Here is a 26,694-nt window from a genome sequence, read left to right on the forward strand (position 1 = left end):
ACTTGACATGAAAGGAGGATATTCTTAGGAGAGGATCACAAAAGCTTAATAGCTATGTGCATCTCATCATATAAAGTAGCATTTATTGAAATGAGCTTTCTTTGTTGCTGTTTTTGTTTACTTTTCCTTTGTCTATTTGTTAGTTTATCTGTCTTTGGGAGGGTAAGGGAGGACACAGAATTGGTGGGATGAAGGATGAACAAATGCAGAAGTGGTACTCACTAGACATTATGTTGAAAATGAACTATACAATTTGTGGGTGGGGACAGGAGGGAAAAACTGGGAGAGAGTGAGGGAAAGGGAGACATTGTTCAAAAAGAAATGTACCCTTTAACTGACTTATGTAACTGTAACCCCTCTGTATATCATCTTTATGTTAGCAATTGAGCCAAAGATTTGTCTTGAAAGAGAGCTCTGGTATATTAAAAAGGAGTGTTTTTTGTGACAGGTTCACAGTTTTTAAGTTCTTCTCTTTTTTTCAGCCAGGATTCCAGACTACTCAGAGATTTTTTTAAAATAAAAAATGGAAGTCTAATTATGTTATATTCAAGTTTAAAACATTTTCTTCAGTCGATTGGTCCAAGTAAGGAATCTGACCTTGGTGGGATACCCAGAGGGTAAAGGTCAGCTTCAATAGTAGGATTGTTGGATTTTACCTTGCCTGTACTTCACTTCTCTCAAATAGTCTCCCTTCTCCTACCATGCCAAACAATTTTTCATTCCCTTGAACACTAGGACTACTTCAGCATTTGATCTCACAACTTCTTTTCTTAGTACATTTACCTAGTTGCTCGCTCCGTGGCAACATTTAAGATTTAGCTCAAGGATAACCTCCTAGTTGAAGCTTTCTTGATCACACCAGTTCCTATACTTGTTTTTCCTTATCCTCTGTAAACATGTACCTATAATGTACAGTCCTCTGAATGGTTTCCTTGTCTTTTTCCTTTATCCCAACATGTGCAGGAACCATGGCTGTCTCAGCTGTATTCATTTGCTTAGTAACCAGCACAGGGCTTTTGAGTCTTAATTATGGGCTGTTGTAGATAGCTTGGTGCTAAGCCTCTTTGTGGAAGGCCATGGATGACATATTTCTATAACGTTTTCATTTCTGAACTAGAAAATATGGTATTAGCAGACAATCTAATGGCTCAACTTTAATTTGCAAATGCATTCATTTCTATGAATCTAATACAGTCAAATTAGCTTCTTTTCAGTCTCCTTGGATTTGAATTTTTAGATAGAATATCTCTGTACTTCAAGTTATAATGATAAAAATACTACATGTACTTAACTTTGTACCTACATACTATTGTGACTCCCAGTGTCTTGTTTGATATTTATAACCATCCAAGGCTGGGGCAGGGCAGGTGGTACTTGCATCTTCAGACATATGGGTGCTCAGACATTGTGTGATTTACCTGAAGTCATATAGCTGGTAGCTGATAGAGCCAGATATTTAAATCTTTGAAATTTCAGGGCCAGTTAATTATTCATCTGTACTTAAGGGTCTCAATGCCATAAAACACCATCCTTCTATTCTCTTGAATGCGGCAAAGAAATAGGTCAGTTGGGTCAGGAAAACATAAACCCTTGTTGACTCACCTGTCTGACACTTGGTCATCTGGGGAATGGGGTTTTCCATTTTTGTTTACTCCTTCCCCTATTCCTTCCCCTGAGGCTTCTCCATGTTGGGTCTGCCAAGTCTCTGCCGTGGCCATTGCAATGTGTTGACAAATAACAAAGATGCTCCTTGTCTTGCTGTCAATTTTACATCCTCTGTGCTCTCCAAGGGAGCCTGATGTACCAGGAAAGGCTTTGTTGTGGTGTGTGACTCACAGCTCCCTCTTCGGCCCCTCCCTGGGTGCAGGCTATTGCAGTCTGCCAATTGCATAATTTCAGAACGTCTCTAGGTGAATCGGCAGAGGATGAAAAAAAAAGAAAAGAAAAACAACAACAACAAAAAGCCAACAAGCCAAGGACTCAGCCAGAGCTACATGAAGCAAAAGGGCTTCTAATCTCTTCATCTCATCTCATCTCTAATCTCACCTGCAAATTGCTTCCATCATCATCCAGAGGCTTATTGGAGGCATGCACTACTGGAAGGAAACCCTTTTCCTGGGGAATTCCATTCATGAGGTCTTGCATGTCCTTTGGAATTAGAGAAATGAAGAAAGGCCACTTTCACTTAGCTAGAGGTAGCTCAGTTCCATTCCTGGGATGAGAGGTGCTGTTGGCATGGACTCTTGAAATTCAGCCCAGGTGCTCAAGGTTCAGTCCTTCTTTAAGGTATCCAGAAGAATCATTTTGGAGGGTGGAGGAAGGGTGGTTTTCTTTTTTCTTTTCTTTTTTTTTGGGGGGGGGTCCGGTTGTGGGGCCTGAACTCTGGCCCGGGGCACTGTCCCTCAGCTCTTTAGCTCAAGGCTAGCACTCTACCACTTGAGCCACAGTGCCACTTCCAGCTTTTTTCTTTTTGCTTATGTGCTGCTGAGGAATCGAACCCAGGGCCTCATGCATGCAAGGCAAGCGCTCTACCACTGAGCCACCTTCCCAGCCCAAGGAAGGGTGGTTTTCTTAAGACAGCAAAAGGATCATTTGCAAACTGAAATTCCAGGAGAAAATGAACAATTCCGTTTCCTCCACAGATCATGTATTTATAATAAGTCATAAATTGTATATAGGTGTTACTAGAACTTACTTCCATTATTATTGTTAATGTTTACTCTGTCTTCCAAAGGTCACTGGTGAAACTCTTAACATGGAAAAGTGAAAGGAGTTAGTACCTGATCTGGTTAGTATTTATTTTTTACTATCTCTGGCATCACGAATTCATCCATTGGATTTTAGATAAAGGCCTGTCCAGGGCCCTGTTCTCTGCACACGCTTGTAGCTCTAGAGTGATGGATATGATTCAGTCTAAGTTTTTAGGAAGCTCCTGGCATGGTGAAAAAAATGTATCTAGAAACAGATCATAGTAAATATATTGTTCTAAATGCAGACATATCTACAAGCTGCTTTGAAAGAGGAGGGACTATCTGATATTCTGCATATTTTATCTCAGGAGTCAATTGCCTTTTGACTTTGTGATGGGATGTATAGAAGTTTAAAGCTGAAAATCAGTTTCATCTTTCATGACTGTACTTTCTTTTATGGGTAGTAAAAGGATATGTGGGCTCAAGTGATTTTCTGGCCTCAGCATTTTCAAAAGTAGCTGAGACTAGAGGCACATGTCATTATGCCTGGCTGGTTCCTTGGTTGTACTTTAAGTGCTTAGAAATATTCTCTCCTTGTTATGATCATGTTCATATTAACAAATATATTATTCATATATACTTTTTTTCTTTCATATGTACTTCTCTTTGTATAAACTTACCTGGAGATTTAGCCAGCTAAACCATATATCACTTACTACCTTTTTTTCATTTCTAATTTAGAAATCTATGTGCTCTAAAAATAAACTTGAATTTATTTATTAACTACCTGTCGCTTTTTTATAAACTTTTCAAATTGTTCTTTCTTTTTTTTTTTGGTTGGTCATGGGGCTTGAACTCTGGGCCTGGGTGCTGTCCTTGAGCTCTTCACCTCAAGGCAAGCGTGCTACCACTTGAGCCACAGCGCCACTTCCAGTTTTCTGGTGGTCAGTTGGAGATATGAGTCCCACAGATGTTCATGCCCAGCCTGGCTTTGAACTGCCAGATTTCAGCCTCCTGAGTAGCTAGAATTACAGGTGGCATCTGGCTTCTAATTATTATTTCTGTACCATTCTCATCCATTTCTCGTCCCAGTGGAGAACACATAACAAGCCGATTGGGTGAATTTTGATCTCTCTTTTTAGTATATGAATCTATGAAGCAAGATGATAATTAGTGAGTGAAAAGTAGAGGAAGATAGCCTTGGTTCATTCTAATAACAGAATAATTGAACTGTCAATGGAGTCTAAATTGCAAAGGGAAAATAGTTGTATGATCAGAACAGAATCATGAAAGACAAATTCAACCCAAGATGTGACTTCGTTTTGGTATAATTAGAAGCACTGGAGTTATTTGAAGAGAGTAATAATCTTACTCTGTAAAAACATAACTTGCAGTTCAGGTGTGCTCTCCATTCCCAGAGCCTTTCTCACACTTGGATAGTACCATCACCTTGGAGACTGTACCTTCTTGGGCTGGTTACTGAAGATGAATTGTGACCTTCTGGCATATCACCCATCTTCCATGTATGGTAATTAAGGATGAGCAGGTGAATTCAGAAAACGTGGTCTTTCTGTCTATGGGGCTTTTCCAGAACAGAATGACTAGTGAAGGAACAGGAGCATCATAGGAGGGAAAGCCTTTCAGGTCTGCACCTGGGGATCTAGTGAGAGCACAGGTCTGATTCAGTGATTCTGTGTGGAGACTAAGATTCTCATTTCTCACAGAATCCCACAGAATACTCATGCTGCTTAACTGTGGGCCACAATGTTTCTTTGAAAGCAATAGTTTATAGGGGGATTTGAGAGTTCAAGGTAAGACTAGGCTAAATGATGTAAGACCACGAATTCAGCCTCCAGTCCCTTTGAATCTGTGCATATCCCCAATTTTAGGGTGGCGATTATATTTCCTTAAAGAAATATGTTGCAATCATTTTTTTAGGTAACGATTTTCTATAAAATTTAAAAAAGCACCAAGAGTAATGAGTGCAAAGAAAATTTCTCAGCCTGTTTCTTTTGAAGATTTATGATCACTAGTCTTTTGTTTGTAATCTATATATTCCCAGGCACATATTTTTTCCTTTTCTAGTTCTTGTACCTTGTGTTTTTTTTCAGCTGAAATGTATCATAGAAACATTACTTTATAATTGTACAGATGGACTTGCTGCAGTAATAGAAATAACCACCACAGTGATTATAACTTGATCAAACTATTCTCTGCTGGTTAATATTATTCCCAAAATTTTGGTCACACACAGAAATGTTAGAGTGAAAATAGTTGAACCCATCTCATTTCAAACTTTCCTGGGAGTGGGAAACTGGTGCCTAACATTTGGATGGCTCATTCTACTGGCTTACCATGCGGTTTCTGCAATCTGTGGTTCTACCTGCCATGGACAGGATGTTTCTTTCCTCACACCTTGGCCCACACAAAACCTTCCCAAGTGCTTTGATCTTTGCCAACATGGTAGATGATAGCTGATATCTCACTTGTGGTTTACATTTGCATTTCCCTTCTTAGTAATTATATTGACACATCTCGTCAATTGCTCAGAGACAGTCAAGGTTCCTTTCCAGAACTATCTGCTTATATTAGTGATTTGCAAGCATTCTTTAAACATTCAAAGGAATTTGTCATTTATGAATGAATTGCAAGCATTTCCTCCAGAGTGTTCTCTTTTTAACTTAAATGTCAGACATAATAACTTTCCTGTAGTCTCCTAGGTCACTTTGTGTAGGTGTGTGTGTGTGTGTATTTTATTATGTTTATAATGACTTTCTCTCCTATTTCAAAGGTGTGCAAAACAATTCTCTTTTTACTTCTAGTAGATTTCTTAGATCAATTCTCTCATGTTTAAAACCTCTAACACATCTAGAATTATCTTCATATATGACGTGAGGTGTGATCCACACTCTATTTTCCTTTGAGATGATTCCATATTCGACACTGAATATTTTCTTCACTGATTCAGAATGCTACCTGTTCCTACAAATATTCTAACATGTATTTGTATTATTTCAAATCTTTCTATTCCTTTCTGTTTACTTGTCTGTTGTGAATTTACTTAGACTATTTTAATGTTGAATACTTTTAAAGCATTAAACACACCTGGCAGGACTAGTTCCTACATAATAATACTCTTATTCCATTTTTTCCCCCTAACCTCCATCTATATATTTCTGGAGTAAACGCTCGAATGGGCTTATCTGGTTTTAAAACTTCAGCTACCATATTTACTGGAGGGGTATTAAATTTATAGTTTGATTTAAGACAAGTGATGTTTTTATATACTAAATATTCACATCAAAGCAATATAACTTCCATTCATTTGTTTTCTTGTCTCTAAGCAGAATTTCAAACTTCTTCTGTATGTAGATTTTATAGATCTGTTTCCTTTTATAGATCTGTTTCCTTAGTCTTTATGATTATTCTCAAGAGGTTTATCTTCTTGTTTTCTATTTGAAAAGAGTTTTTCCATTTGATTATGTATTGTAATTGCCTATTGCTTGCAGACAGGAAAGCTATGGGCTTCTCTATAAAAATTTGTTATCCGACAATTTCAATGAACTTATTATCTCTAAATATTCATCAATTATTTTCTTGGATTTTTTGCTTACTATTTATGTTGTTGGTGCAACTGAGATGCCTATTCACGTTGACACAAGGATTTCCAGAGGAAATATTTTTTGACTGTTTTCATTCTTCTGATGTTATCTTCAAAAGCCCCCCCAAAAAACAATGTCTTGGGGTAAAAAAAATCCTCATTTACCTTGGTTTGCTTAAGCAACTCATATTATCTGTAAGTATCACTTTATTGCCTCTTTTCCAGATTTTCTGTCCAATTTTTCCCTCTGAATCTTAGATTTATCACAAAGTGAGAGTAAGTTTCCATAGCAGTAGAGTTTCCTTCCTTCATTTCTGACATCAGTGAAAATGCCTTTCCCACTCTTGTCTTGATTAGCAGGAGGCTAGGTTGTTTGTTGGGATAGATACTTTTTAGTGTGGAATAAGTTGTGCATCTGTTCTTATTTTAAAATAGCCTTAAGAATGGAATTTCAATTTTTCAGTTGTATGTTTGGCATTTTTAATGGATTATCATGATTTTGCTCTTTGGATATATTAATATGGTGAGACATGTTAAATTCTATTTGAAATCACCTTCCTGATAGGTAGTATGTGAAAGATTTCTTCTCTAAAACCTTAATAATCTTCTACTACCAACCAGTATTCTCCAAGGCTATCAGGTAGGTTACCAGAGCTCTGTATCTGTGGCTTTGGGAGATTTCCTTTGTTCTTTTTGCTGTGGGGTTTCTTCCATAAAGCTCACCAATGGGGCCTTTAGGTGAAGCCACGTTGGTGGTTTCTCAGGTCATGTCTGATTTCTCCTTCGGAAACAATTTACTTTCCCTGACACTCTGTAAACTCTTTGTTCTTCAGTACTCAGCTAGACAGATGGAGGGTAAAGAATCACTGCTAGATTTCTATTTCTGCAATCCAGAGCTGCCAGAGGCTCCCTTCAGACTTCCCTGGACGAAAGCTCTCCGTGCCAGTCTTTGTACACATGTCAGATCAGTTGTCTATCCATGGGCCAGTCAGCAGCAGCCGCCAGCTTCCCAGCACTGCCCAAGATATGCCTGGCATGTACCATTCACTGAGCCACCGCCTGGATATGTGGCCTCAGCCAGGCTACTCTGACATGGGTTTTGTCCTCAGCAATTTCTCCTAGTGTGGAGTAGGCCCTGATGCTGGCTTTTATATACCTGATTCTGACACCAGCTTAATGTCCAGGCCTCCTGGGGTCGTTCTATTTTCTCATCTGCGACACAGAGTCAGGGCCATGATGGCTTTCCAGAAGTGGCAAAGATTTCACCCTGGGAAATCTTTATCAAGGGGACAAAGTGTCAATTCAGTACAATATAACTAGTAGTGGTTAGCAGTGCTCATCAGCTCAATGCTGGGTCCAGGAAGGGAGCATAGCAAGATGAATATGGCTGCCATAAATGACCCAGATGTCCTTTGAGGGGATCCTGTCAACTTCTGGAGCATTCCTTGGGTAGAAGTGTGACTGACGTGGAGGGGTAAACAGTAAGCTTTGTCTACCTTATGATGGAGTAGAGATCTTAGAAACTTCCATCCCAGCAGCAAGAACCAGAGACACTGACATTGTATAATTAATACCCAATGCTTGGCAGGCACACCTTGGATGCTTCTTTTGACCTGATGGCTGACATCTAAGTTCTGATTTCCATTTGCTGTCTGATGCCAAGATACCCATTTCTCTGCTTTGCTGAACTGATTTTCTTTTCAGCTTATGTGTTTAAATATGCTTCCCATTTTAGGCTTCAACTTCCCTTGATAGATTTCTTGTCCTACCCAAGTAGATAAAAATTGGTGGTTCTAAAAAAAAATGGTGGTGCTCTGGACAATGAGAGCCTGAAGACAATCATTTCTTGACCATATGTTGTCTATGGATCAATCACTTGGAAACATCTGTTAAAAATGGAGATTTCTAAATCCACCCAGGATCTTTGTCATAGGACCCATTTTAAACTAGGTTCTCAGACAATTCTTATACATATCAAGGTGTAAGACATACTGCTGTTCAGACAAAAGCATCAACAAAGCTTCATGCCCTCTCTGAGTTTTTCATCAGACTCTTAGCTCTATTATTGTTATAATTATTATTATTATTAATTGTGGGACTGGGATTGAATTTAGAATCTCAAACTAGGCAAATGCTCTACCATTCGAGCCAAACTCTCAGTCCACAGATCTTAGGCATTTATTTCAATGCAATCAATAGAAGTTAGAAAAAGATGTCCAGCACTAGTTTGTTTCACCCCCTTTCTGCCATAGCATTCATCGACATTTTAAAATAAATTAAACAATGAACAGGTTGACATCTGCCCAGGTCTTAAAGTTTCAAAGCCCTTTAAAATACTCATGATAACTTGGCACTGGTGGCCCGTGCCCGTAACCCTAGCTTCACAGGAGCTGAGATCTGAGGATCACAGTTTGAACCCAGCCCAGGCAGGAAATTCTGTGAGACTTTTATTGCCAGTTAGCCACCAAAATACCAGAAGTGGAGCTGTGGCTCAAGTGGAAGAATGCTAGTCTTGTGCACAAAGTTCAGAGACAGCTCCTAGACCAAGCTCCAGGACCAGGACAAAAATATATATAAATAGAATAAAATAATCATAATAAACAGATCTTCCCCAGGTGGAACCAGTGTCCAGAATTTCTCTGAATAGAAAGCTTCCATAAGGCTTTGCTCCTTATTTCTTCCACCTGCTTTTCCACCTGCACTTCCAGGATGCAGGCTGTTCCTTGGATTTTGCTGGTTAGAGCCTCCAGAAGGACTTTGAAACTCCTGTCAGTCTTCTCCCTAAAGCCTCTTTAAATTGAAAATGGGATAATGAAGACCCTCATGAACTCCTCTAAGGGACTCTGCACGTTGGAGGCCTTTTATTCAAGTTAGCATGCCTCTGCTCAAAGGGATGTGAAGTTTATGTAACTTCCAAAAGCCACCTATCTGAAAGGTAATTTTACTGTTTTCATGATAGGTTTAGTTTTCAGATATTTAATCAGTGAGTTCATATAGATATTTGCCATATGTTAGAATCTGAAAAGCAAGTGTGTGTGTGTGTATGCCTTCAGAAGGCAAGGAATATAAATGTTTTCTCCTCAGCATTATTAAAGACTCATGATTTAAAAGAAAATTCATTGTGCTATTCTAGTATTGATTTTTTGTTTCCTTTTTTATTATCCAAGAGGGGTGGTTCATTGTGATATTTCCACACCTTTGCAAGCTATTCTCATCCATCTCATACCCTCTATTACTCTCCCTTCTCTCCTTTCTAAAACAATTTCAGTGTTCTATTTTTGTACGTGGAATCAGTCTACTTTAACCACATTCATCCTCATTCCCCCTCCTTGCTAGTCCAACCTCCTCTGGCTAATACTCAGTCCTCCAACAGAGCTGTGTACTTATTTTCAAGATTGTGGATGTTGGAAACAAATTCTCACGTTAGTGATTTCCTTGATATAAATGATCCTGGAGATACAGAACACCAAAGTACTCTATCCATCTTTCAGAGGAATAAACCGAAGGCCAAGATAGCCTGCCTAGGGTCACGGGAGCGGCCTCATTCAGAGCTTACCTGTAGATTCTGGAGCCAATTCTGATCTGATGCTCAGTTTGGATCTTGGTTTTCTGTTCAAATACAATGAAGCTGCCCAGGGTGAAGGCATCATGGGACACCTTGCCTGCAAAGCACATGCAAATAGTAAATCTGCTTGAGGGCCTGACCACTGTGAAGTTTACTCCCAGCTCTGACTCATTTCTGTATGACAGTGCTCTTGAAAAGCCACAGGAACCACTAGATGGCAGTATAAGAACGTTCACAGGGAAAAGAGCGCTTGCCCTTTATTTTGAAGAATACCACCAAGGTGAAAAATTTGGCAAAAAAAAACTCCCCATGGAAATCTCCTTCCAAGAACAATGGATTCTGAGATATGTTGAGACCTTGTGTGAAGCTCAGGCAGGAAGTCATATTTTGGTTCTTGTACTTGTACTTGAGAACCACTGGCCAATCTGATTGACATAGCTCAGTGCGGGACCCAGGCATATTATAGTTTTATTGACATTCCTCAAGTATTGATAGTCTGTGCTAGATGAATGTCACCTGACCACAGGTTATATGAACTAGTTAAAGCCTGTACAGTGTAGCTCCTAATGATATTTGAGATGTTCCAGGCATGTGACTAGCCATTGCAGAGATAAATGAGACATTGATTTAGTCTGTTGGGAAACCACAGTTCCAAGGGGACTGAGATTTGAGATCCCAAGTAGGCATGTGGGAAGACTTCCTGCTAGCCTGGCCTTGTTCATCCCTATAAGGCTTTGAGTAAGTCCCTGACCACTCTGATTCACTGTCTACAATGAATTTTTTTTCTTTGAGTCCAGTCGTGGGGCCTGAACTCTGGGCCTGGGCGCTGTCCCTCAGCTCTTCAGCTCAAGGCTAGCACTCTACCACTTGAGCCACAACACCACTTTCAGCTTTTTTTTTTGCTTATGTAGTGCTGAGGAATCAAACCCAGGGCCTCAGGCATGCAAGGCAAGTGCTCTACCACTGAGCCACCTTCCCAGCCCCTCTACAATGAATTTTGATGAGATTCCTTCCTAGAAAGAAGATGATGATGTAATAGGTTCCTTCAAGGATCTGTAGAGCTACTTCTTAGTCAAGCTCTGGATTCCTAGGAACCATCTGGCTGTTCTAGGGAGAGATGGAGTCCCTGGGCCTAGAGTTAACGCAAGCACTTTAGGCTTGAGGAGCGTGCTGATGCTTTGAAGCCCGAATATATTCATGGGTCAGTGGTATTATTTGAAAGTATTGCAAAGCAAATTAGTTGTTGACGAGAAAGCTCATAAAATGGGCCACAAAATCCATGTGCTGTATTCCAGACATATTCCAGGGCAATAATAGGAGTTGTGGATGGGAAGGGAACGTCTCCAAACTCCAGGCAGCCCTCATTCCTACTCCCACTTCCACATCTCTGTATCTGGAAGCTGGGAGAACCTCTAGAAGGTTGCTTCATAATTTATTCCTTTCATGGGATGCAGGGTGGGGCGTGTTCGAGATTGGGAAAGAATCTGCAGTGATAGTCTGGGATTCAGATCTGAGCTGATGCTTAGGGGAGGCTCGAAGAGCACAGACTAGAGCTTACTCATCTTGCTCATTTTAATACTTGGCACACGATCTCGTAAAGAGTAGGTGTGAGCAAATGTTTGTTGAATCAAGTTTCTATAGTTTGAAACATTTAACTGTGTCAAGCTGACATTAAATATTCAGATCTCAGCATCAGTAATAGCCTCGATGCTATTTGTGTCTTATAGACACAGAAAAGTCTGAAATAGGTCATGTTTTCCTCTTTTCATTGTCTGATAGGAAGTTCAGAGATAAATTAGCGACACTCTTCTAGCAAAGAACTAAAAAAAGACATTGTTACCTATATGTGACTGTACAATAGTTGATATAATTTTATTTTTCTGAAGATAGACATTTATTGTACTGTATTATTTCAAACTGTCCCAGATTCTCTTTGAAACAAGGAATAAAGAAACTCATTAAATCTGAAGCAATGTCTAGGACAATTCTGTTGCCTAATATGAGATCAAAATATTTATTGAATACATGAATAAATTATATTTTTATCTGAATCTTAAGCTTGAACCTACAGTTTAAAAAAATCTACCAATCAACCCAAAAGTCATTATTTTGTTTTTTGAAAAACAAGCCAAAGTAAATGGGAAGATCATTCTGGAAAACAGACCCAGCAAGGCAGAGTAATCTGCTTAATATCATGCAGGAAGACAAGGCATGGGGTCTCAAGCCTATTTCAGCCACTTGGGAGGTAGAAATCAGGATGAGGATCACAGTTTAAGACCATCTTGGGCAAAACATTAGTGAAATGTCATTTCAATAAATAAATGAAGCATTGTGATGTATACCTGTAATCCCAGCTCTGTAGGAGTCATATGTAAAGAGGATTGGTGTTGGTCGAAGGTCTGTCTTGGCAAAAATACAACACCCTATATGAAGCATAACTAAAGCAAAAAAAAAAGAGCCAGTGGTGTGACTCAAGTGTTACAGTGCCTGCCCTGTTTTGAATTCAAACCCTATTACTGCCATAAGGAAATAAAGAAAGTAAAAAAAGAAAAAAAATCAGTACTTCTGAGATGGCCCATATTTGTTTCCTTTTGATCTACTTACTGAATTTTCTGTTACCTCATTTGGGCTTCTCAGAAAGAGAACTGTATCCCCAAATGTATAAAGCAAGGTAAGCTTATCCAGTTGCCCTCAGATAAAATGGAGACTAAAATAAGAGAGCAATGTCACCTGCCTTTGACAGGATTGTAATAACTCCTCTTCCTGTCTCTCCCCTGACCATGTCAGGCACACCTCTTTTGGTGAGCCACTTTGATTTCTTTCCTAAAATTTATAGGGAGAAAAAATGAGAGAATGCTAGTACCTCCATGAAATAGGTTGGTAACCTGCAGTTTTTCAGGAGGCTGGGAAGGGATAGTTTTACTGGCAAGATTTCTCTTAGAAGCCATCCAGTGCCTCAGATGAGCCACTTTGTTGTCAAACATCTTTGTCTAAAACATACTCAAGGGAGAATGGAAGCAGATGAACTTTAGTGAAATTTTACCTCACACATATTTATATTTATTCAGTGTTCCTATGGAGAACAAAAGAAGCCATGTTCCTATGTGGCAGCCTGACCTGTTTACTTTTCCAGCATTTTTTTAAATGTTGCCTGTGAATTCCACTATCATCCATTACTCAACGTTGATAGTGAGATTCTCTGCTCAGAAAACAAGTTTTTAAACTGAATACTCCCTAACCCAAGAAATCTCCCTTTTCCTTCCTTGTTCATTCGCCCTTGCATATTTTGAATGGCAAGGATAGAAGTGTAGAATATGCTCTAGAGCCAAATGGATGTCCACTTCTGGCCAATTGATATTCTCTTGGTATTCTCTCAATGGAGGGCATTCGGTCTACCAATGAATATACTTGGAGTTTGAGGCTCGTCATCTACAGAAGAAAGTCTACAAATGAACTTGAAATCTTTCATAATCTGCAAATGCTGCAACAATTATCTTGTTTCTACACTTCTTCTCATGTTTTCCTCTTATCCTAGCATATCTTTTCTTTTTATAGCTCAGAAGCATAGTGTCTGAGAGAGCTCCCAAGGAATAGTTTACTGTCTTAGTCAGTGAATTCTTCACCATGTTCTGGTACCATTAGGAAGTTATATGACTGTCTTTCCCAATGGGCTGTGAACCTCTCTCAAGGGCAGTGCCATCTTGCCTTCATCCATGATGCATCTCCAGCATACCCAAAGACAAGAGTGTGCCTCTTCCCTCATCCTAGTGATTCATTGCGGTTGCTCCTGTTGCCTTACTCAGATTTCTTGCCTTACCAGTGAGGAGCGGACTCTGCAGAAAATCTAGCCAGAAAAGAAATCTGATGTGCTAGTCAGAGCAGCTCACCTGTTGGCTCACTGGTGTGTGATGTGATGATCACACAGCCTGTTCACATGCATAGAGAGACCTTGTGAGTCATGCTGGGCCAGCTATTGTTTGAGTCTCAGTCCAAGGGATAGGGCAGACCTAGTTCCTGCCTGCTGTCTCTTTTGGAAGTTTCAACTGCTGACTTTGACTTTGGCATTTCTCTGGTTTAGCTCGGTCTCACTTTTTATTTGAGATGAACTTATGGAAGCAAACTCCATTAGGAGGGGTGAGTTGGTCTTTTTGGTGGTCTCATGTCTAATTCAAGGTGATATTAGGAATTTTCAGCTGCAGTGCCAACCCATCAAACACACTCTAGGTCTTCCTCAGGCCACAGATGATAGAAACACATACAACTTGTTACCATGCAGTAGACACCTGGAGAATATTCTAAGTCAGAAGAATTGGACAATTAGAGGATAGGTAGGATTTTTAGTGTTTGTCTGATTTTCTCTCAGGAGAACAGAAGGGGATAAGGTTTTGTTTAATAAAAGAGAATGCCTTTTGATGAAATCTATTCAGATGAAATCTATTCAGATACTGTGGTATCTGAAGGTTGGTATTGGGCATTCATTGACTTTAAAATTTTGAGCGTTTCAAATCTTAGTTAATTTTACCTGCTCTTTCTTCACCTTAATCCTTGTGTCTGACAGGAAGGAAGTTAAGCCAAGTATCATTCCTCAGCTCTGGTCTTGCTTGAGTGGTCTCACTGAAGTTCTTCAAACTCAGTTTGGGCTCTTCCTTGATGGTTAGCTCCTACTCCCATCTTTCTTTCTTTCTTTTTTCTAGCCTGTGGAGACCATTTTGTGTCACACAGCACTGTTGTTTAAGGAGATTGCTTTTCTCATCATAAGCAGATTTCTGTCAGTCATGGCTTCCATTACCTTTTTCAATTCTATTTCTCAGGGAAGAAGAGAATGTCCCTTCAGGATCCACTCCCAAGTTTTGTACCCTTTTATATAAATTGTTCATGTCTTCAAACATCTCCACTTTGGGATTTTTGTTACCTGGACTATTTTTCTGCAAGCTTGTGACACACCCATAAAATCCACTGTCAACAGCTAAGTGATTGAGAAAATGTAAATACCTAATGAAGTTACATGACACTTCCAAGGAGCCAATTCTCAGAATAACATCATAAATTCACACTTTCTACTTTACTCTGTATCAATTTAGCCTCTTGTTTTCTTCTATCAAAATTATGGGAAGCTGTCCCAATGCAGCCTACTCAGGCTCCCTTAATTTCTCTTCTACTATTCTATCTTGGACTTAGTTTCTCATTGTTAGGGCAATAGGAAGAATGAAGTGAGTGGGAGGGGTTACAGGAACACATTAAAAATGTATGCTTTGGATTTAGAATAGGTCTGGATAAGTGATTACCAGTGCCAAGAAAACCTATCTTACCTCCTTCTTAACATTTCTAATAACCAGTCTTAAAATTTTGGAAAGATTGCATCTCATATTAAACTCATGAAGTAGAAGCCATAGACAACTTAATCAAGATTTAGAATTGAGTTGGATTCAGAATCTGTGTGTATATCTTATTTGTGGACTTGGAATCTGTAGATTCCTGGTTAAAATTTTGTGGCCAAGGTCTATGAGCAAAAGAAGAAACATGTAAGTTCTTGCAGTCCTGTTTGGTTAGAGGTTCAGTTACTTATAAGTGAAATATCACTTCTAGCTTCATGTTTCTGTTTTCTTTGTGTGGGTCTAGAGGGTGAAAGTGACTGTGGTGGTGTCCTATAGCCCTCCAGCCCCACCTAGTTTGCTTGCCTGGACTTTTGTAGCTTAATGATGAAGTCATTTGTGGCTTTGTGGTTGACACTTCCTTCTACACTATCTCAGTCTGTTGGGTCTTCCTGTCCTGTTGCTCAGATTGTATGAGTTGGACTCGAGGTACTCTGATAGACCCTGCCCTGCCATCTTCAATTTTACTTGTCTTGGGGAGTGGGTTGGCCAGTGATTTCCTCAGTTATCCCAGTCTGTCCTGCATCTGGTAGTTATTGACCCTATTACTCATAAGACATTTTATTGTTTTTAAAATGGCTACAGTGTCTTTAGTCATTTTAGTAGGAATTGGGGAATGAGCAGGATGACATTCTGGGACTCAGGCAGACATATTGAATACAAACTCATGGAGGCTAGATTTCAACCTCACTGAGTGAGGCAGGATGGGAAAGAATGGTGTATGGCATTGAAGTTGTTTGTTTGGATGATTGTAATGAAGTTGCTTCCTATAGATTTCCAATATATCTCCCTACATATTATTTTATCTTGTTACAAGTCTAAATAGGGAAATTTATAATGCTTACCTCTACTTTGCTTCTTCATAGAAAATGCTCAGAAAATTTTCTTTCCTCAATCCAAGAGCAATGGGATTGTCAGCCCATCAGAATCTTTTACCTTCCAAGTTTAGGGTTTTCTCTAAGTATATATTTAGATGCCATCCTCCATTTCTTTTCTTTCTTTTTCTTTTTTACAATATCCAACTACTTGTAATATTATTATCTGGTTCTTTTCATTTATACTACTTCATATTAAAACTTAAATATGTTTTATAAGAAAGATTCCTATAATTATAGGAATTGGAGATTTAACATAATCATCTTGTGTGTGCTGGTACAGGGGGCTTGAACTCAGGGTCTTGTGCTCTTGTTTTGCTTTTTTCCTCAAAGTTATTGCTCTCCCAACTGGGCCATACCTCCACTTTCTCTAGTAGCATTTTCTATAAATAGAGAGTAATCATGAAGATAAAAACAATGACTATGGAACATTATTCTTATATGTCAGATATGTATTGACTCTTAAAATTTTTTTATTGTAAAGATACTGTATACAGAGGAGTTACAGTTACATGAGTAAGGTAATGAGTTCATTTCCTATCGAGCATTGTTACACCCTCCTTTGTTTTTCCCCTACTATTACTTCCCTCCCCACCTGCCCAACTCCTCCCTTTCTACCCCTGAAGTTATAAAGTTCATTTTCAATATGGTGTCTTGCATGTCTCATGACCCATGTTACAATGAGTCAACCTGTATCCTTGTTTCAGCATTTTGTGTATTGTCTCTTGTTGAAACACTGGACCTGCTAGAAGTTCTGCTTTTTCTGTTAGATAGATAAATTTTAGAATTTTTTTAAATAGAGGTGTTAAAATCATGTAGCATCATATTGAGAGTTTTTCCCTCTTTCATTATTAGGACTGAAACATTTGGAAGAAGAATAACTTCCCCAACATTCTTGTCAGTGTTATTTCATATTATATATGCATAGAATCATCTTACACATAATATAAAAATTCTTGTTATTTCTCATCCTGTGAGAAATACTGCATAATACCATAATTATATAATTAAGGCATAAACATTAGCTGTAAATTGGGTGGTTTGGGTAGATTATGCATATATGAACAATTGTGCCAATTCAGTTGTATATATAGATAAATCAGTACTTATCCATTCAGTCAATTCCATCTAATACCTATCTACCATGTGCTGATCACATAAAGATGAATAAGATACCTATTCTCTCCTTGAGGGAAGAAGTTTGCAGTTTCAATGGCATTGGGGTGGCATAATCTCATAAGTTCTAAAACACAGAATATGTGTCATGAACTTAATGTGTTTATGGGGGAGTGTTTCGAAGATGTGGATATCCACGCTGGGTATAGAAGGATAGGGATTTGTCAGCTGCCAGTATTCCAGAGTACTGCTTCCACAAAGAAGCAGTGGTTGGAAAGTACATGGTGGCCTCACAGAGCCACTTCTATATTTTAGCATGTCTAAAGTATAGAATCAAAAGGTAGAAGGGTAGGCTGGAATCTGAAGGTATCAGGAAAGGAGGCTCAATTGAGAAGAGCTTTATGTATATTGCCAGGGAATTTAGACTAATTTATAGAAAATCTGGATAGCAGAAACTCATCCAGAATATATATGTAGAAGATGACATACTTAGATATGAATTTTAGAGAAATCACTTTGGTAACAGTGAGGAGAGATGTGAGAGGAGAGCATGAGATGTCAACTCAGTTGCCAAAATCAGCTTCAGTTATTCTGATGGAAAAGTATTCATTAGTTTTCCTTGTTTGTGAAAAGAGTTTTGGCAAAATGGATGCTCAGAGCAGAAGGTTGATTGCTGTGACCTTGGCAGAATAGCACTAGGTTTTTATTATTGTAGAACTGCTTCTTTAGAGTGGTCCAATCCAAATTAGGCATGCTTGTACATGCTTGTAATTCCATTATTGGGGAGGCTAATATAGGAGGATTATGAGATCAAGGCCAGCCTAGACTACATAGTGAGTTTCAGATCAGGCTGTACATAGTGAGACCCTGTCTCAACAAACAAACAGCAAACAAGCCTCAAAGCAAAACAAAATATCTAACCAACTAACCAACCAACCAACAAAGGGTGGGAAAAAATTACAAAGACATGATACTCTTGGAAGGACCTTATAATCTTTGGGAGCCATCAGCAGAAGTAACTATATGACCTGATCTCATCAACCCATGGCTGTAAGATGAGGTTGCATTCCTTTAACATTGGCTGCCCATTCTTTGGAGCCTTTCTCAGATTTGATGGTCATCATGTATCCTCTTGTAAGTGGTCTAGGTTATTCCTCAAACTAAATGAGGATGGTTATTTTGGATGCTGGCTTAAGTCCATGTTGTATACTTGTTTTGATGTCATGCTGTGGAGCTTCTCTTATGGCAGTCACTGATTTGTGGAGTATAACTGTCCTGAGCTGATTATCCTGGCTGCTATCCACTCTCAGGAGATGGTCCTATTCTTTTTATGATTTCCTCCCAATATAGAGTATAGCTCTTCTCTTAATTTATCAGAGCATACCTGAGCCCAGGTTGTAAAATTTGAACATAACTTTATGGAATATTGGACATTGTAGAAGTAGAGAATATTAAAATTTGTTTTTCATGCCTCAGTTTTCAGAGAGGATGTTGTCATAGGCATGTCCAGTTTTGAAGATATTATAAAGCAATGACATCCATTCTTTTCAGGCAAAGTTCTGCCTTTGAGCCCATAGTGCCCCAAAGATCATCATATTGGAATGCAATATTTTACCATGTATCAGAAAGGATAGGTTGTTTTCACATTGGATTGCATCATCCTATTTTAGGTCAAGATGAAATAAACACGGCCAAGCTAACAGGAACTATGGCCAGTTTTCTTATAGTCTTTTGAATCTCTATTCCCAGTCTCCTGTGAAAAATTCTAAATCTCTCTCATGTTCTTCCTTAAAAACATGAAATTACATAAAATCATAGGGAAGATAACACACACACACACACACACACACACACACACACACACGATGAAAAGATTGCTTTACAAAGGGAAGCCATAAAGTTTAGAGAGACATAGCTATGCTAAAACAAATATCTAACTTATATGCCAAAGACATCTTTACTTCTCAGTATAAACATTCACATTAAGATTAATGGTGACTTCACTCAAATATAATGGCAGGGCATATTGCTTTACATCTGAATAATTAAAGGGCTGGCTGGAGTGATATTTAAAGAACAGAGGATAAAAAGTAGTGGGGTCCAGAAGCAAATTCTATCCTTTAGAAGATAAAAACTACTAGCAACATTTAGCTGATTCTGTTTAATCTCAACTTTCAGATCTATAAAAATATTTTGATATCTAGTTCAGCAGGATTGTTTTGGTATACTAAAACCAGATGGAATACAATCCTTTGTGTGTGTTACAGTTATGATCCCATTGGTCACCTGTGTGTGACCAGGCTCGACCTTGTGAATTTTGCCTTTAAAAATCTAAATCTAAGTATAGGGGCTGGGAAGGTGGCTCAGTGGTAGAGCACTTGCCTTGCATGCTCAAGGCCCTGGGTTCGATTCCTCAGCACCACATAAGAAAAAAGCCGGAAGTGGCGCTGTGTGGCTCAAGTGGTAGAGCGCTCGCCTTGAGCTGAAGAGCTGAGGGACAGCGCCCAGGCCCAGAGTTCAGGCCCCACGACTGGACCCCCCCCCAAAAAAATCTAAGTATGTGGGCTGCTCGGGGTCGCAGTATCAGCTCCCGAGCCTGTGCTGCGGCCCTGGCTGGTCAGTGTAGGAACCTTCTCAATAGAGTTGCTTCTTTATTAAAAAAAATAAAAAAATAAAACCAGGATGGTCAAACATCTGCAAAAGACTCTCAGTAAATATTTTAAGCTTCATATGATGGCTACTCAACTTTTGCGCTATATTGTGAAAGTAGCTCAAGACAATAAGTAAATGATTGAGCATGATAATGTTTGACTAAAATTATATGAATACTGAAATTTAAATTTAGTATAATTTTCACATATCAAAAAGCATTATTCTTTCTCAATCATATAAAAACATAAAAACAGTCCTCAATTATGGCACATGTATAAATAGATAATGAGCTGTATTTGGCCTTCGGGGTTTAGTTTGTTGATTCCTGCACTGGAATCCTGAATTACATAATAAAATTATACATTGACATTAAGTTTTAAGAGCACTTTAGAAACATAGAGCCCATAAAACAAATTTGGAAGAATCTATGCTTTTTTTTTGGTGCCAGTTCTGGGACTTGAACTCATAGCTTGGATGCTGTCCCTGAGCTTCTTTTATTTTTTCTTCCTGTTGAAGGTTAGCGTTGCTCCACTTGAGCTATAGCTCCACTTCCAGCTTTTGGGAGGTAAGAGTCTCACAGATTTTCCTGCCTGGGCTGGCTTTGAACCATGGTCCTCAGGTCTCAGCCTCCTGAGTAGCTAAGATTACAGGTGTGAGGTACTGGCACCTGGCTAGAAATTGTTACCTTTTTAGGTAAGCACATCCAACTCTTTCTGGGATGATCCCATAGTTCTGTGGTTTCCATATATTTATATTTGGAAAAAGACAACTTTCTACATATCAAAAGCTAACTGAAAAGTGTCTACCTAGGAAAGGCTTCTGATTCTGCAAGCTCAAATGTGAGAGATGATTTTGATGAATGAAGCAGAAATAATGCAGAGTATGTGATGTGAACTGTGCTTAACAAGACCTGTGTTTCAATCTGGTTGGTCTTTGTCCTAAAGGAGAGTGAGCACTCTTGGGGCCTGGTGTTGAATGTGGACAAGTATGTACAAAGGGACATTCTACATTGAGATGGCACATGTGCACACATTTTGGTGAGACAGCAAATACTTGATGATTGCCTTTGTGAAATAGTCTTCCTTCATTTTGACTTGCCAAGTCCTATTTCTTTATCAAGGTTTAAATCAGATGTGATGTCTGCTGAGGAATCAGTCCCTATTTTCATCCACCTTTCCTTCTTTCCCATTTCTGTGCAAGAGTTAGCATCTGCTTTGTTATGCTTCTAAGTTGGATTATGGTCATATCAAAACTCTGGGTTCTTGGGGGGGTAAGAAGTAACTTATGATTTCCTTTTTATGTTGTCTTTGTCATACTTAGTTTTTGATAAAGAGTAAATGCTTACAAAGATCAATTTTCTTGATTGTGGCAACACATAAATATTAATCATGGCTATGTGATAATACTTCTATTTCAAATACCCCATTTGTATCCAGAAAGGCTGATTGGGGTGAGGCTCTCCTTTGAATTCAGAAAGACTTAAGCTTCCCATGTGAGAGCTTCCAGAGACCCCCGCTTCCTGGGTATACTAACTGATCTTCTCTTCTGTCGACCAGCCTGTGGTTTTAGCAGTAACTCATATGCCATCTACATATCTGCCTAGCTTGACATATGACTCACTGGAGTTTGGGCCAAGGTGTTGTCAGGAAAAGGGTCCATTTCTGTGAATGAAGATTCAGGTGTAGGCTGGGAGACAAGGAGATAGACTTCCAATGAAAGCTTTTACTACTGGTGAACCTGGGGCAGGACCCTGAATCAGATCTCATCAGAGGTCATCTGCCACTTCACTGGGAAAGACCAATACCTAGGGGTATATGCCTGATGCATATATATATATATATATATATATATATATATATATGGTGTATTATCATGGATGGTATTTTCCAGTTGGCTTCCTTGTTTCTAGTCTAAGCTTCTCTAAAATTATCCATCCAGTTAATTAATTAGCCTAATGTTACTGCTCTCTACCACCTATCACAACTTCTACTGGGCACTGGGAAAGCAGGATGATTCAGGCACGCTTGCTCCTCCCTCCTGTGAAGTCAGGGAGTGTACTCACTTGGGCTTAGGGTAGATTAGGGTATGAGCACCACTTCTGCTTTTTTCTGACTGTGGGAAGTAACAGATGAAAGTTACATGCCTTCCTCATAAAGCTATTGTGATCTTTTAATGAAGTAATTCATCTAAAAACCTCAACAGATTCCTAAACATAGTAAATGCTTAATACAAGGGAACTATTGGTATGTTGAAAGCCTTTGGACAAAATAGCTGTCTGAGTGGCCTTATTTAAAAAGTATTGATAGGATGCTAAAATATTTGGGGGAAAATTGGACCTCAAAATAAAAAGAGCAGATAGTGTTGATTCCAGTATGTCAATGAAAAGTAAAAGAACATTTTCTGCCTCTTTCTAGAAGAGAAGAGAAGGAAGGAGGCTGATGGTCAGCTGAAAAAGAATTTCAGTCATGTGTGGACAGTTTCATTCACTGGTCCCTGGTCACATCAGGCTATGTGTAAACCCTGCCATGTGCACTCTGACTTTTCCAGTGAGTTGTACTTTCTTCCATCACTAGAGGCCAACTTCCCTTACCCAGCTGACTGCAGATTCAGCCCTGCCCTGATGTGGCCATTTGTGGGGGGTGGGGGTGGGTTCTCCGAGAGCTAAGCATAGGCTCCATGCTGCCTCCCTGGCTGATGAAGCAGGTCACTGCCTCCCAGGCACTTTTCCGATCTCGTTTGTGGACAGAGTCCCATGAGGTACAGCTCACCCTAGTTTCGTGCGGTGTTGCAATCGAAACTATTGAATCTCAAAATGGAATATAATTAAAGCTGGGTTAAAAAGCGTGTTCCACTCATAGCCAGCAAAGGGTGTCATGTTTCTCCCTGCAGCTTTAGGCAAGGAAACTTAATCTCCAGCTTTGTCAGGGCAGACTGAATCAGAGGTGTGTCATCCAGTGGAAAGCCTCTTGCTTTGCGAGTTGCAGTCACTGTATGGCCAGCCCCATCTCTGGGATTTGTACTGAGCACACAGAGTCCAGTCTGTGGCAGGGCCTCCTAAGGAAAGCCCACACAGCAAGGGCTGTGGAGACACCTCCGCTTCTAGGCAGGAGGAATTAGGAGACGTGTGCTTTTTGATGGGTTCTGAGATGGATCCAGTCTAAAGTACGGAGTTGTTGGGGACACAAGAGACAGGAGGCTCTGAACAAAAAAATGGAAGTTCCTGTTTCAACACCAGCATTCAAGAGCAGCACAAAGATATCTCCTTTCTTCTAGCACATTCTATTACTCATGTTTCAAGACTAAATATGACAAGCCTCCCTGAGTAAGATCATTCATAAAGCTCCTTTAGACCTGAAAGCCACTACATTGTCCCATGGAATAACAATGACCATTTATTGTGTTTATTATGGTCCAGGCACTTGGTTGGACTTGTTTATGCTACCTAATTTGATCATCCACTCATCACGAATAGGACAGGTGAAGAAACTGAGGTTCAACTAGAATGAATACAGGGCTTAGGGACAAAGAATGAATACACTCATCCAACAGAAGTTCATTTGATAGCTGATATATGCCAGACACTGTTGGAAGGTCCTAGAGGTTCATTCTGCGCAAACACAAAAATCTGTGTCTGAGTAGAATTTAGATGTGTATGTGTGTAAACAAAAGAAAATGGGTAAATTATATAGTACATTAGGAGATAGGGAGGAAACGATATGGGAGAGTGCCAATGTGAGGCTGAGCTAGAATTTGAGCCCAGGTTATTTATGCCCGGCACACTCTTTAGAACTCATTTGGCCTATGTTTCTTTGGATCTTCATATAATTACCAATGTAATTCCCAGCCTTCCCATTCTGACTGTGGGGCAGGATCTTTCCTTAATGAGCTCTCTGTCCTGACACATGGCTCTGTGCACTGCACGGCTGCCATACTCAATGAATGTTTATGTAGCATGTGAATGAACAAGTGACTGTAGGATAATACAAGAACCTACCAGAAAGCAGTAATTTCCCAGGAGGATGGAAGGCTTGGAGGATGGTTCTACCACAAACATGTCGTGTTGGAGTCTCTATAAAATCTACAGAATGGGAACCAATAATGACTATTTTTAACTTCCTTATGGATGGCTTCGGAGACTTAATGAGACACTGTGTGCTCAAAGACTCCAGCCTCTTTGAAAACAAGAGCTTTTGTTATTCTCAGCAGCATGTGGACTGTGCAGAATCTGGCAAAGTATTTTCTGGAGAGATTGGTCCTGGAAAAGTGATTTTTTTTTTTTTACTGACAATATTTCTTAAAGTTTCTGAGTGTCTCTTTTAGTTGGTGGATTTGTGTCTCTGCCATGCAAAGGAATGGTGAAAATACATTTCTTCTCCTGCTGATGTGGGCTTTCATTAGTTCAAAATCAAGTATCATGGTGGGTGTTTCCTTTCCATTGTAGAAAAATGTTTATTTTTTTAAAATTGAATACCATCTCATCTTTTGGCCCTAAAAGGGTAGCTATTGGAATGCTTGTTGGATAGATGACAAATACATGTCACAGAGAAAAGTAGCCTTGGGTCCATGATCTCTAGAAGAAAAGGACTTTGCAATAGGACAGTGGGGATGAAAGTGGGAAATCCCAGAAGCCTCACAATAACGTGCAAATGAAATGAGAAGGTTTTGTTTAATCCTCTTTTGTTGTTGCCAAGTCAGCACCCCCAAACCTGTTCAGTCACTCCTACACTCACCTTGCAGGAGGCAAAGCTCTCTTGGGTACTTTCCTGTTCACCTGTGTCCTTAAGCATAATGAACTTGGTTAACTAAAAGCATTGCCAAAATTGCTTTGACATTGGTAAATAGGTCAGGGCTGTAGCATTTACTTGATAGGGCAATATACATTCATGAGTATGGAGAGCTGTTTCCTGGTGGGGAAAACCTCTTATTGTTACACAGGACCAACAAGGATCATATCTTGCATTTCTCTGCTGTCTTGTTCAAGAGTTCAAAGATCTCTCTTCCCATTTATCTTGGCCATCTCTAAAGCTCTGTTGTGAAGCAGACAAGTTGTTATCATTCTTGTTTTGAAGAAGAGAAAAAAATGGTTGTACATTTTGTGGTGCTGTCCCATTTGGTGTTGATAGGATTTGACTCAAGTTCAAATCCCTTGTCTACTTTGAAGGTCAAGCAGTTTGGCATTAGAATTGTAGCTCAAATATCTACCAAATAGGTCCATGCATATAAGTAGAAGCTCATTACAAGGTAAGCACTCATGTTGCTATTTGCTAGTTCAAATAGGTTGTCTAAATTGATAACTTAGAGCACTAGTTCTTCTGGGCTGTTGAGTATTTAAATTCAGTTTTACCTATAGATAGTATAGCTGGCTCTGTTCTGTGAGCACCTACATTGACCATGGCATGGGAGTGATTTGTGGCCGGAGGCAGTCAACTTGACATATGTTCATAGAAATGTTTTGCTTAACATTTATTTTAATGAGGATGGAGAGAAGCTGATTTTCTATTAAATTGATTTCATTGATATTGAAAATAATGTTACATTCGTTGATTCTAATGTAACATTTCAACTCATTTGGGGCATCTATGTCTTTCTTTCTTTCTTTTTTTCTATCACTCACCATTGAATAGTGTAGGTTGCTCACTTCCAAGAATAGAGTTTCACAGTCTCATTCACAAGGGCACTAAACACTGCTTTTCTTGGTTCACCTTTCAGCCAAAAAAAAAAATCTCTCATTTTCCTGCTTCTCATTTTGTCTTCAATGGTTTGTTTTTTGTTTTTTTTTGAAAGTGGACTCAGAAAATTAGACAACTTCTTGTGGAGTCTACTAAAGGAAATTTATTACATAAAATAACCCATTTCCAGTAAACCACCTGACTTCAGTTTGAATTTTGTTTCTGAGTAATCAGCTGGCTGGTCCTAGGGTTGGCACCAGTACTTATGGTGTACTGTGTAGTCTCCAGGATAAAAATCAACCATTAGAGCCAGGTGTCCCAGTGAGTTGTGCTTGTAAAAATTTCTGTTTGAGGATGTTTTCTATTTTACTGAGAGTCGAATGCAATTCTGTAAGGGGGGAAATCCCAGTTTCTGATTTATTTCTGTTATTTTACAATTTGCAATACAGAACTTCCAATGGTAGATGTTCTCTTTTATCTTCTTGGTATTGAGTATCCATAAAACTCTTGGCTTCAATATTATTGCAGTTAGCTAGGTTATTGGCTAGATCTGACCAGTTGGCTATGAGTAGACATGATGGATATCATTTTTGGCCAAGACAGATAAAACAAGCCCCTCCACAACTTCCTTCAGTGACAAACACAGAAGCTGTGTTAGGGTCTCAGTGTCTCAACACACTGGCTTTCTTCTTGGTTACACTGGGACCCTGAGTAACTCCATGAAGCTGGGCTCTCTGCTGACCTGCATTAGATATGTGCCATGACCACGTAAGAGGCTATTTGTAGTAGTTAAACCCTTGAGATTTGGGGAATCTATTTTGCATCCTGACTAATAAAGCTAGCACACACTCCTTTCTCTAACTGGATTTGATATTCCTTTTATAACTTAAGCCTCTGGTCTTTATTTATAAAACTCAGGTGCTTTGTGGGTAGTGTAGGTTTGGCTCAGTTTTTACTGAACTCTCCAGAGGGATCTCCATAGACTTTGGGAAGATCAGTACTGCTGTGTACAATACTCATCTCCCTCGTTGAACTTCTTAGTGTGGGCAGCAGTACAGGAGGCAGAGGGAGGAATGACCATATAAGATGATGCTAAGCGAAATGAACTCCAAGACATGGACATAAGAGGTTTTCTTTGTTGTTATTGTTTTTAC

Source organism: Dipodomys ordii, unplaced genomic scaffold, assembly GCF_000151885.1.
Source record: "Dipodomys ordii isolate 6190 unplaced genomic scaffold, Dord_2.0 Scaffold67, whole genome shotgun sequence".
Classification (NCBI taxonomy): Eukaryota; Metazoa; Chordata; class Mammalia; order Rodentia; family Heteromyidae; genus Dipodomys; species Dipodomys ordii.